The 13610-nt window shown below is 33.6% G+C and overlaps 1 protein-coding gene across 1 annotated transcript in view; it reads right to left on the bottom strand.

Moving 5' to 3' along the window:
- Positions 1 to 13610, bottom strand: part of LOC106468417 (putative polypeptide N-acetylgalactosaminyltransferase 9) — a 111998-nt gene that overhangs the window by 93720 nt on the left and 4668 nt on the right. The window contains exon 2 of the mRNA XM_022396754.1: positions 13070 to 13122. The gene's annotated coding sequence lies outside the window, so the exon portion shown is untranslated. The remainder of the gene's footprint in view (positions 1 to 13069; positions 13123 to 13610) is intronic.

Here is a 13610-nt window from a genome sequence, read left to right as displayed (position 1 = left end):
CAAAAAGCTGCCACCCTGGCTAGATGGAAGAAAAACTATAGCAAATATACCAGCCAAAGCCAGGAAATGTCGAGAGATAGCTCTAAGAAAACCTACGAGAAGGATAGGCCTAGAGCCCAGTCACTCTCGAGACTTAGCACCAAAAAATCTACAAGACAAGCGTAAAACATTTTTAAATAAAAAATTTAAGAAGTAGGGATGGGAGCATTAAAAATTAAGTTAACAAGACAAGAATGAGCGGGATAACATTACAACAGTTGGTGTTTTTTGACATGGTGCAACCTCAAAGTCGGTGTGGCCACCGTTCCGCCCATTCCTACTTCGTGTTCTACTTTGAACTTGGATCTAATTATAGACTTGATTTGAGTTTTATCAGTACCTAATCCTTTCTGAATACCCAAAAAATTTCAAAATTTCAAAAAACAGCAGTTTCGACACCATTCTTTTAGCCTGCTCCTTACCAATCAAATAATAATGTCTCCCATAAGCAAATTATGACTATTGGATGCTTCCTGTCAAACTTACAACATCGCCCTTATGATATCTTGCATTTCGTTGTGGTCACGTAATTTTATTACATACATGTACCTGTACTTGGTTGCAGAAACAATATTTACAACAGGGAAATTTAGCTAAGTACACCTTTCATTTAGTTTGAACAATTACCAAGTTACAAAAAGCACACGAAGTAGAAATGGGAGGAAAGATGGTCATACTCACTTTGAGGATGCACCATGTCAAAAGCCACAAAGTGTTGTGTTTATATCCCGCCCGTTCCTACCTTGTTTCCTTACTTTTTGGTGCTCCCATTCCTACTTTCTTTTTTTACACTTATAAATATGAAATTGGAGTAGTATTGTTGTCATTAAGCAAACATATCGAAACACAAGTGAACACATAACTTACTTACATATTCAAATGCTTAAAATCTGCTACCATTATGAATAATCTAAACATGAGCGTGTCATCTGTTTTATCATATATGAAAACTAATGAACATGTTCTGTGATCAAAAATTTATGGATATATTTGAAATCATTAGGGGTGCAAACAGGGATGTCAAGGCCCAAAGGTCAGGACAGTAGGGAATTTATCTTGGGGGAACATTTATTGGTTTACATATAATTGAGCAACTTTGTTGTGGAATGAATACACGTTGATTGGTATAGTTCTTTTTTGTTTTTCTTTAACAAAGCCACATTAGGCTACGCGTGGAATCGAACCCCGTTGTAAGTCAGTAGACCTACCGCTGTCCCACCGAGGCACACGTTAATTGTATATTTAAAACATTTTTAAACATATTATCAAAAGTACCTTTGTTTGATGCAGATAATTAAAAAAAAACAATTTCTGGGCTCATTATCGTATAGTTTTGAAGCACCTATATTTTAGATGTTTACGTCTCATAATGTTCTGTTCATTTGAAGAACTCATTTTGGACATTATAATATTAGGGTACCTGAAGTTATTAGAACATAACTACTTTAGTTGCTTTGTATATTTCAATTTGCATAGATAACCTTCAACTGATAATGTTTTCGAATGTTTATTATTCATGACAGTCGGGGATATTCATATTCATTTAAATGTTATCGTAACTTGTTCTCTTAGCTTTATAAACAAATGTTGAAAAAAAAGAACATTAATCTATGTTATGTAAGACATAAACGTTATCAATTGTACATATGTATTCGTTATTCAAATAAGTGCTATATAAATTCATATAACACAATATGCATTGAGTGATCCTTGTGATTTACGTCCTTTAAAGTTACACTTTTTTTTTTCCAATAACGCCTCAAAATTATTGAAGATGTGACTGCTCGCACCCCAAATGTCCGCACTGGCACTTTTATTCCATATTTAGAACATCTGAATTACAAGCGCCACACTACCATTATGAAAATTTTCTGAACATAAGTGTAATTATTTTACCATAATTACGACCTTCAGGAAAAACAAAGGTCGTCTAAGAAGAGCTTCTGGGGATCCACAACTGTACTATATTAAAGAACTTCCGAACCACAAACATTTGATCGGATGTCAACAGGATTTGTTGGGTTAACTGCTTTAAAAAGGTAACAGAGGTGTGACTTTAGTATGCAGTGACGTCACAACCGGTTTCTAAGCGTTAAGGTGACATCTATATCATTTCCTCGTTCTAGATAAAATATACACAAAAGGTCATGAGTAATAAAGTGACTTTTTTGGCAACCTATTCATTCTATAAATACCATAACAACAACTATTTTCTTCTCAGCGGGAGACAGCTGGCCAGGATGGAGTTTTAATAAAAGCTTCTTTTTTTTTCCAATGCTCAAATTGTACAACAGACCGACGTCCAACAAAGGGAATAATAGGATGTACAGGCATTATAAGCGTCAATCGATATTCGTGTGATGGGTTGTAGGTTGGCAAATCTTGAATTACTGAAAACTGGTACAGACGACCATATCAACATCATAGCCTAAGCCATACTACGACTTTGACAAATGTTTCTAACAATGCGCTTTTCTTCCTTCTGATTTATGAAAACACGGGCAACTGGAAATAAAAGGTATTTCTGCTGTGAATAATTGCCACAACCCTAAGTTCATTTTGACTTCAAAAATTAAATACTAGATGAGCTTTATAAATGCAATATCCGTTTCAAAAGAATTAATGGTGGTATAGGACACGTTTTTGCTTTCATAATGTTTACTGAATTATTTTGATTATAAAGATATACACGTGTGATGTTATTCCCCAGCTATACAGTTACTCCACGTAGCATTTCAATAAAATTGTTGCCATCAAAAGGAAAAGATAAAAATACTGAGCAACTGACAGTTATCACCATCCTAGTGAAAAGCGTCAAAATCAAATTTGAAGTTTTGTGTACGCGATTTTCAGTGTCAAATAAAAGTTTAACAATGGTGTAGAACTTTCTCTAAGCTCGAAAGTATTATAAATGATATTCATAAACATATGACAATATTCAAACTAAAGATGCAAATTTTTGTCTCGAAGACGCTCGAAAGATTTCAGTTTAAGCTATTCGTATCAATTGTGGAGAAAAACTGACTCACATCGATGGTGGATACAAAAATGCGTGTTTACAGAAACTGACTCACATCGATGGTGGTTACAAAAATGCGTGTTTACAGAAACTGACTCACATCGATGGTGGATACAAAAATGCGTGTTTACAGAAACTGACTCACATCGATGGTGGATACAAAAATGCGTGTTTACAGAAACTGACTCACATCGATGGTGGATACAAAAATGCGTGTTTACAGAAACTGACTCACATCGATGGTGGTTACAAAAATGCGTGTTTACAGAAAGTGACTCACATCGATGGTGGTTACAAAAATGCGTGTTTACAGAAACTGAATCACATCGATAGATACTTTTATTATTATATTTCAACCCGACATTGAAGAGAAAGGTAATCGATATGAACAGGACTATATGTGAAAAAACGAAGATAAGATAATAGCTATTACGAAACTAAAAATCTCTCCTAAACATACGATGCACTTGATAAAATGTACTTGATAGGTAACCATACCACAACATATTTTATTTCACTTGTTGCTAATTTCAGAAGAAATCAGTTCAAACCTAACAATCGAAGCAATTCAATACTGAAAAACGATATATCAAGTCATGACGTAATTAATGTCATTAAAAACTTCATGAGTCTAAAATTTCAAAGAGTTCTTAAAAATAAAACTATATTACATGAAAAAAAGAATTAACGAAGGTATTCGTCGTGTTATCAAACTCAAGGCAATCCGAGTAAAGGCTAATTTGTATGAGAAACGTCTTTGAAACAAACTTGGGGTCATTCTTGTCTATTAGTACTGTTTTCAAGCAATTAAAATATTTTCGATTCCAACTTGTGGATTGAAACAAATTAATTTATTAAATTCAAACTTGGGGTCATTCTTGTCTATTAGTACTGTTTTCAAGCAATTAAAATCTTTTCGGTTCGAGCTTGTGAATTGAAACAACTTAATTCTTGCTTGAAACTCAGTCAAGGTTGTGACAATTACACAAACTGAAAGTATTAAATAAGTAACTGCAGACAAATGGGAGTGTGGCAGCTTCAGAATTTGAAATCATAACTTATTAAAATATAACGAGTAAAAATAATTTAATTTTGATATGTTTGCTTCGCCCATGAAAACAACAAAAAACTGTTAAAGTCCCTTTCGTTTCTAATATATTGAGAGAAACTGAGAAAACTAAACGATCAAGCTCTACTTGAAAGGCTTTTCTAATTAATGACGTCAATTGACAACGGTCCTTCAACACCTATCTTTGCAGTACCATCATGATTTGTTCATTAATATGAACTCCTGGTTAAAGTACCTTTATATATCAGACCTCAAGATCAACCTAGTAATGAATACAGCTGATTTAAATAAATATAAATCCAATATACTGTCCTTATAATAATTTTAATGCTTTCTTTCATTAGCTGGGTACCCTGACTGTTCGTGATCATATCGACCCTAATCTTCAACTAATTTCGTGTACAAGAAGTAAAAAGGTTTGAACTATCTTATATTTTGAGTAATGCACTGTTCTCAGAACCTCTGCAGTATACCAATATATATAAAATACATTAAATAGTTTAGTAAAACAGTACGTACAATAACTTGGTCAAAGAAATTGTTACTATTCACAATCCAAACTTGAGAAGTTGAATTATCTAACCTTTATTAAACATACATGGTTACATTAATAGGCTAAAGTGTGAACAAACAGTATTTATATAAATACTGTCAACACATGAATTACATGCACACGCGCATACGATACTTTAATACGTATGAGAAATGTAATACACAGCCTGTTTCTAAAGAATATCTCGTAAGACCTATGCTGTTGTTTATCATGCTGGTACAGGCACGTGCAATACAAGGTGATTTACTTACGGTCGGTTCACTTGCTCAGAAATCCGATTAATCCCCTATACACTATAAAAGAGGATCGTGCTTCTTACGTTGTAACTGGTTTAGCATACCTCTAACACACAGTACAGCATTCACAACGCACAGAGAAAAGTGCAAACCCTCCGAAAAGAAACCTTTTCTAAACAATAAAATTATCGATAATTCCTGTAAAGTTTCTTCACGATGTCGAGATAATGTTGACCCAACACTTTAGGATTTCTACATTTTGACAGACTAAATTTATTCTGTTAATGCAGGTGATACTGTATTTGTTTTGTGTCTCCATAACAATGTAGTCCTAGCTACGTACCAAGCCATACATTACAACTAAATGTAATACGACTGGATCGATACATCGTCCAATACGATATATAAATCTTCACGAAATTTGGCAAGCTTTTAGTAAACATTACAAGTCTTTTATACAGAAAAAATCAGAATTCCTAATAAAGTATTTTTGCTAAAAATTAATGATTCGATAAAGGAAGATGAGTATTGAGTACTACATGTTGTCTTCATGTATTTTATCAAAAACATTACATGCAAAGTAACGTAACAAATTAACAATAACAAAATAGATACAGATATTAATTTTTTTCTTATTTTACTTCTCTTGCCAGCTGCCATTTAGTCGATCAAACCTGAGAATTTGAAAAAGCACTGTAAAGTGTGAAGTACTTAAATAAGACAATGTTAGTAATATAGATAATAAATTACAGACAAAACTGTCAAACTTTGTAACAAACCGTTGGTAAAACTTCTGTATCTAGATACGTATCGTATCGACTACTATGATGAGATATGCACCCTTAATAATAACACTAGTCTACTCCAAAAGACACATCAACCAAATCGAGTTACACGAAAAGGCTATAATGCATCCGAACACTGGAAATAAAATCCACTGTACAACAAGTAAACGGAAGCTTCTATGTCACCAAAAGATGTCGCTATTGTTAGAAGTTAACTAATTCATTGCACTGCCTGCGTATTATAAAACCTTTTAACGTAAATACAGAAGTGAATTTCTAAATAAATGCCAGTGCTCAGTATAAACATGCAGAATAAATACATGAATATGGACTCCTTTCGTCCTTTTTAATGGTATTTATGAGTGAACAGCATAACAAGTATTGTAAAAATTGTAAAATAATACAGGGGTGTAGGCAGAAATTTATAAATGGAGTTACTACTTTAGGGAGAAAAGGGAAGCGAGCGACGAAGCCACACTGAAAGCATGTACTTTCGAAAATTGTGTAATTTTCATTGAAAAATCGTGCATTTTGATGGTATTTGAGGCAGTTTTTCTACACCTTTTACAAATGTTTTATAGATGTAAGAATGTAATTTATGATTTACGATTACACATACACCCCCATGCTTACGTGTATGAAATACAATCTATAATAATAATAAAATTACACATCTGTGTGTCTGTATGTGACCGCCATAACTCCAAGAAGGAAGAACCTAGATACCCGAAATTTTGCACCCATACTAAATAGACCCAGAGGGTGTGCACCTGTATATTATTACTTATCTACATGCATGATCGCATGTGCATCTTTTTTTGCGAAAAAAAAACACATAGAAGAGAAATGTGATCGCCATATCTCCAAGAAAAAAAGACCTAGAAACCTGAAATTGTGCACCCATACTAAGTAGACCTGAGGGTGTGCACCTGGGTATTATCTTATCCACACGCTTGTGCATCTTATTAATGAGGCAAGCTAACGAAAAACCACACAGGAAAGAAGTGGTTCTTTATATTACAAGTAGAAATCACAGACAGGCAGACAGACAGACATGCACGTGTGTGTATGCATGTGGACGTGCGTGTCTGTGTACCGCCATAACTCCAAGAGGAAAGAACCTAGAAACCTGAAATTTTGCACCCATACTAAGTGAACCCAGAGGGTGTGCACCTAGATATTATTACTTATCCACGTGCGCGCACACGCATGCGTGTGCGCATATGTTTAATGAGGCAAGCTAGCAAAAAACCACATAGAAAGAAGTGGTTTCTTATATATAGAAAACCCAGTGCGTTTTGATAACAATGGGTTCCAACAATGGCTTTTATGTTATGTTGCTTAGCAACAAAAGTATATAGGTTATACTTTTATGCCAAAATGGGTTCAGAAAGCACACACTATCCACCTAATAACCTGGCTAGAAGTTTCTTTTTTATTACAAACGTTGGTGATATAACAGAAAATACCATAATTCAGAAACGATTTATAATATATATAATGTTTAAACATGAAAAATGCATGCAAGTTCTTTTTTTTAACACTTTACTACTCAGGATTGTCTTTAAATTTTTTAAAGTTGGCATAATTAATGTCATTGTAGTTATCTAATACATGTTTATTATTTACAGGCCTAAAATCCATTTGAAAGGACAAAATGAGATTTATACTTTGTCCTCGTAACAATATACACGATGTACGAAAAGTCTGGAACCACAGGTGATTTGCAGCCATTCTTAATTTCAGATACGTCACTGATTATGGCGCTGTCAAAGCATGAAAAGATCCAGTTAATCCTGCTCTGTGGTAGAAAATGTTGGTCTCAACGGAAGGTTGCTGTCGAGTTTAATTTAATTCTTTTTCTGGGGACTGGTGAAGGCATCTGTGTACAAAGAGAAAATCAGGGACACCGAACATCTGAAACAACGAATTCGTGACGAGTGTCGGACCATTGACAATGACACGAATATACTTCAGTGTTCAAAGAGAATGGAAATACCGTCTCCAAACTTGTTTCGAATTACAAGTGCAGCATTGAAGTGCCTATAATTTCCAGATTTTTATACACCCTGTATAATAGAATAATCGCACATAGGGTTGAAGTCGTTTCGATTCTTGAAGAAAGCCTCAATTTTTCTGTTTGCTTTTAATTTTATACTCATCATACTAACAAACAATAAACGCGTGAAAATTTGAACTTCTTAAGTCAAATTAGAAACTAGATAATTTTGACAAAATTTTGGCCATTTAACATAATTATGATAACGAACGAACGTTTGGACTGTTTTGAATTTCACGCAAAGGTAACGCTATCTGCACTAGCCGTCCCTAGTGATAAGACTAGATAGAAGGCCAATACCACCCACCGCCAACTCTGGGGCTACTCTTTTACTAAGGAATAGTTGGATTGACCGTCACATTATAGCACCCCCACTGCTGAAAAGGCAAGCATGTTTGGTGTGACGGGGATTCGAATCCGCGACCCTCATATTGCGAATCGAACGCCATAACCACCAGGCCATGCTAGGTCTATTGCAGTGTTTTTGCTATCGTCAATTTTCTCTTAAGTACCTCGGCAATGTCTGTGTATTATGTAATTTATAAATAAATACGAAAATCAAAACACAGTATCTTAAAATCTATTCGATAACAATTATATGGATTATTACTACATCTGTTGTTTATATTCATACATATTTATAGCATGATATCTGAGTTTCAACTGGTAGTTTCATGTTTCACTAACGAAGAAATAAATAAGTTTATGTATATTTAGTAAGTTTCCCGTTGTTGAACCACTATCACAATTTTAATGCCTTTGCTTTACTTAACATACGTACTAGCTGACGTATCCGTTCAACTCACAAGGATGAAACACTCTCCAGGGTGACCAGATCCGAACGCCAATTCAACTACATCACTCACATGGCGACTTAAAGGGTACATATTAAGTTTGATGACAATTGGTTCAGTTATTCGCCAGTTATAAACGGACACGAACACCTGCTTTTCTCAAGTAAAGATATCGTTCGATATCTAACAAAATCTGACTTGCGATGTTTGTTTGTTTTTATTATAAGGGTAAATTACCATTCAATCGATCATACAATGAGAGATTTTTGTTTCAGTACATTTGATTTCTATAAACAATCTAAAAGTATATTTATCTACGTGTTTAGTTCAAAAGGCGCATTGTAACAAGTGGTTCATGATAGTGATCGCAAGGAATTACACAAAACGTAATAGAACGTTCGAGCAAAAAGCACCTTAAACAGTAAAGATCCAGTTTAAACAACATTTAAAACATTTGCTAGTGACAGCTATGGCTGTACATATATATATAAATGCACAAAATGCAAGGATGTTAGACTTAAAAGGAAAAGAAAATCCGATCAGAGCGGCTTCTTGTATAATTCTTCATATTATTCTCTTGCCAGCCTACAACAAAGACGGCTTGGTGTATTGCATCCAAACCTTTTGTAGATTACCAAATAAGGTACTGCGAAGGTCGTAGGGGTATTGAAAAGGTGATTTGTTTCTTCTATATTTTACATATGCTAAAAAAAACATCATAATTCTAGTGTAAACGATGTTATCATTACCCCCTTGAAGTTAGCTTTCTAGGGTTCCTTTGAAAAGCTTAAGTGCAGGGTGAAACAGGAATTACCAGCCAATAATAGACGAACATTAAATGAATAACATGTAGATACTCACTGCTTTGTATACTATAAAATCGGTGTCTTTAGGATGCCGACCTTTATATTATATATGAAGTGAAGAAGTAAAAAAATAAAAAATATACACGTTATATTAAATTTTATCATACACATTCCTAGAATAATTACTATAAAAGACACGAAGGTTTATTTAAAACGATGTTTTAGACGTACATGTTTTATTTTAAAAGGCTGCTTTTCTACTGGTAAAATTTTATAAGCGCTTAGTGGGAGTTGTGTCTTAGTCTAAGCATATATTTGCCCATTTCTGTGCATTATATATAAAGAAGTTAGTTACACAGAAACTATAAATGCTCACCATATTCTCAAACGAATCTCCATGACAATCTCCAGCTGCAGCTTAACATTAAACCATCACGAACCGTATCAGCTAGCTACTAGTTATGTTTATTATCATTACCGTATCAAGTAATCCTTCGCCCATAGTTCAGCATAAAAAAAAAGCCAACAAACAAGATAATTAAAATTCTAGGTAACAGCATGGAAACAAAATAGAGGTTTGTAGTTTGAGTAAATAATGTCTACAGTATTTCTAGCCTTGTTTCTTTACTTTTACAATCCCTACTTGCAGTTTTTTAAATTCCCAATTATTTTTCATTTTTTTTTACAACTGATTTACCAGTGGGACTATAAATTTCAAATAATCCCAACCGAAATCATAATGTTTAACTTGTTTACACAAAGGTGTTTTCCTAACGCCAAGAAATCAATGGTTTGACCCATAACACCATAAACAGTATACTTTAGTTATGATAAGGAAAACGGAACAGATAAAGTTAACATCGAGTACATATACATATGATCAACAACTTTAATCAATATCTTTTTGTAGGACTATCGTCTATGATTTCGTTTTTCAAATCAGTAAGATTTATATTTGAATTTCAGATGCTTTTACTTTAATAAAGTTGATTTTTTTCCCTTTTTTTTCAAGAACACTTGTTATATTGTCGAAACACAACTTATGGTAAATCTATATATACATGTTATCTGTTCCAATCACGCTGAACTCCGCCTAACGTGATAAGACAAAATTGTTCCAATCTAGATAACTTTAGTGCGCAGTTTGACAACATAATAAAGGTCAAGTATAAGATCTTTGACAAACATCTAACATAACAGTTATCGCTCAGGTTCACTGATATCGATTTAATGAATGTTAACGTATTTCTAGAAACAATATTTAATATCATGCCTTTTCTTTCTTGTGAAAGAACTAGAGTTTAATATAACGGTGTAATGTTATGACACACAAGAACAAAACAAATAAAGCCAAGGTACAGTTCACAAAACTGAATACAATAAACTGCATTTTTGTTTTAGAGGTATATATATGCAAGTCTTGGGTACCTATTCGCTTACCTCACAAACTAAGGAACAAATGTGGTTAAACAAGCTTATACTGTCACACATAGTTACCAACGTTCAGCTTTGCATCAATAAACATGAAACTTTCACGATTTGGATCATTAAATGGACATTTTTCACGCTTTGCACCCATAAATAGGACGATGGCTACTCACAACTAACAGAATCTTGTCAAAAACAAATCAATGAGGGGGATAACAAAACTTCTCTAAGTTTGTTTTGTTTTCTTAAATATTAATCAGCCTATAACTTAAAACAAAGAATGTTCATTTTTTGTCGATTAAAAACTAAGCACATCTTCTTACTTGTGCCTTAAGTAATTTTAACGCGTTAGTCAAACTTCGAATCCGTTGCGAGTTGGAATAAGCTTAAGTTGGATCTCAAAGTGAACATAATAATGTCAATTCAATAGAAATGGAACATTTTCGGATTCACTCTTTTAAAAATCTTGTTATAACTAAGTTGTTGTTGTTGTGTTTTTAGTGCAAAGCTATACAGTGAACTTTCTGCACTCTGCCCACCGAGGAGAATCGAATTCTGGATTTTGGCGTTATAAGTTTGTAAACTTATCGCTGACCCACTAGAGGACGAAGTACATAGGACTCCATCGTAAATACAACGACATTCTAAAATCAAACTTTGAATCCCTACAGCTTAAATTAAAATTTCCTTGACAGTAATAAGTGTATCGCTAATCCTTATATTGTGAATATAGTTGTTCTAATCATATTGGGAAACAAACTGACGAAAAAGTATGAAAAATCAAGGAGAAGTGGATTAATTTTCAAGATTTTTGTAAAAACTTAATCAGTAACTTTACTAAGTTTGTTTCGAATATTCGTGAAGAGCAACATTCCGGCTAACTACGCTAGCCAGCTCTAATTTTGAACTGACAGGCGGCTAAAAGGCAACTAATCAACATCACCCATCGCCAATTATTGGGCTATTCTATTGAAAAGCATGATTTCACAGTCACTTTTCTAAAGCACCTATGGCCTCAAAGTGCGAAACGTAATTTTGTGGCAGCGAACCGTTGCATTCACAAACCGGTAATCTAACCACTAGACAACACCAGATTTTTTGTTTTAGAATCAAGTGTATATCTATATAAAATGTATTTTAGCTTTCGTTATATCCAAATACAGTCATGTAAAAGTTTAATTGACAGCTTTAACTAAACTTGGTATTTGTTTTTAGTAGGAATAAGTTTGATCTTTATTATGTTAATAAGTTTTAAGTTCACTTACCTTTTGATTTTGTAATAGTATCTAATGATAAAGTAGGTTGTAATTTCGGGTTTATTTACATACGTTTTTTTTTTACATATTGTTGTTAAAGAATTAACTCTGCGGATATCCGATCTGGTTTGAATCATAAGCAAATACGAAAACAGTTAGTGTTACATATATATAGGTAAGTAGTGTTTCACTTGAGCGTTGTTGATTAGCAATAGGCGGAGGAGGGGTGTAACGCTACTTAGTTTTGATCGAGATAATTTTCATATTTAAAGCATTAAATTTCACGAATATTTTCGTCTGATGTTCACTATGTTTAAATTTTATTCCGATCATTATATAGAACGAACACGAAACTCAGGAGAATAAGTTTTCTTAACACCCCAAAGATCTTGATAATCACAACTGGTTGTAGACAGTGACACGTTGGTAGGCTTAAAGCATTCACATCTACACTTTCTTTTTTACGCAGTTTATTAGACTGGCAGATAAGAGGATAAATCTGTACATTATGCATTCCTACTGCTATGTGGTTCCTACTATTGGAGATACCTCAAAGATCGTGTTAGAATTTTCCACAATATATCTTTGTACTTTTTTTGCTACCTGTTTTCAAGAGCTAATTCATATAATATCTATTAAACATCATAGTCTTTAACGCTTTCCTTTCTACTGATAAATATATAAGGCCATTTTTCAATTTTAATTCGAAAGATAATATATAACTATCCATGGAGATCGAAACATTTAATTAACGATTGGAATTATCTAAAGGCCATCTGGCCACCAGCTTTCGTGGGTAAAGTTTCCATCTTAGATTACATGACGTTATCTCTGCTGTTAAAGTTTTTTTTTAGAACCCAACTATCAGATTGAGTACACAAGTCAATCGCCGAGGTTGTGAATACTGAAATAATAATCACCATTATATATCTAAGATCAATGTCTGTGCAAGTTTTTTTTTTTACGCTAACTCACCAATCGTGAAATTAGTCTTTCACGAGAAAAATAGTCCCATTGTTGCTTACCTATTGAAGAGCGGGGTCTAATGATGTTCGTCTCAAATTGCACCAAAGGTATTCTGAAAGTCAAACAAAACAAATTTTAAGTCACAAAAAAGGTGTATTAGGTATATCACTTGACCTTAGAAATAATTTTACAATATTACTGCAGAAAATTAGGCTATACAGCACGTTTCTTGCTCGTAATGATACTGTTCATGATTTGTTTACTACGTGCAGTATCACACATTATATATACTAGCAGAAACGAGGCCCTACTGGCGGTTGTTTGTGTTAGTAATCACTAATTGTAGTATTAAATTGTAATATTTTTATATTAAAGTGGTACCGTTTGTTGAATAAAAAAGGACCACCGTTTCTCAGTAATAAATTTAGAAATTATATCAATAAAGATATAATCAAACCCTCACGTACAGTCACAGTAAAAGTCGAGTTCTTGTTGTGAGGAGAGTACTTTTATTTAAAATTGTCTTCCATTATAAAGAAATGGTTGTTGCACATACCACACTTATTTTTCTAATTGTCTGAATCTTGAATGCCCAAAGTG

This window comes from Limulus polyphemus, unplaced genomic scaffold (genome assembly GCF_000517525.1).
Source record: "Limulus polyphemus unplaced genomic scaffold, Limulus_polyphemus-2.1.2 Scaffold3000, whole genome shotgun sequence".
NCBI classification, from domain to species: Eukaryota; Metazoa; Arthropoda; class Merostomata; order Xiphosura; family Limulidae; genus Limulus; species Limulus polyphemus.
Note: the sequence above shows the minus strand (reverse complement) of the source record. Positions and strands in the feature narration are given on the sequence as shown.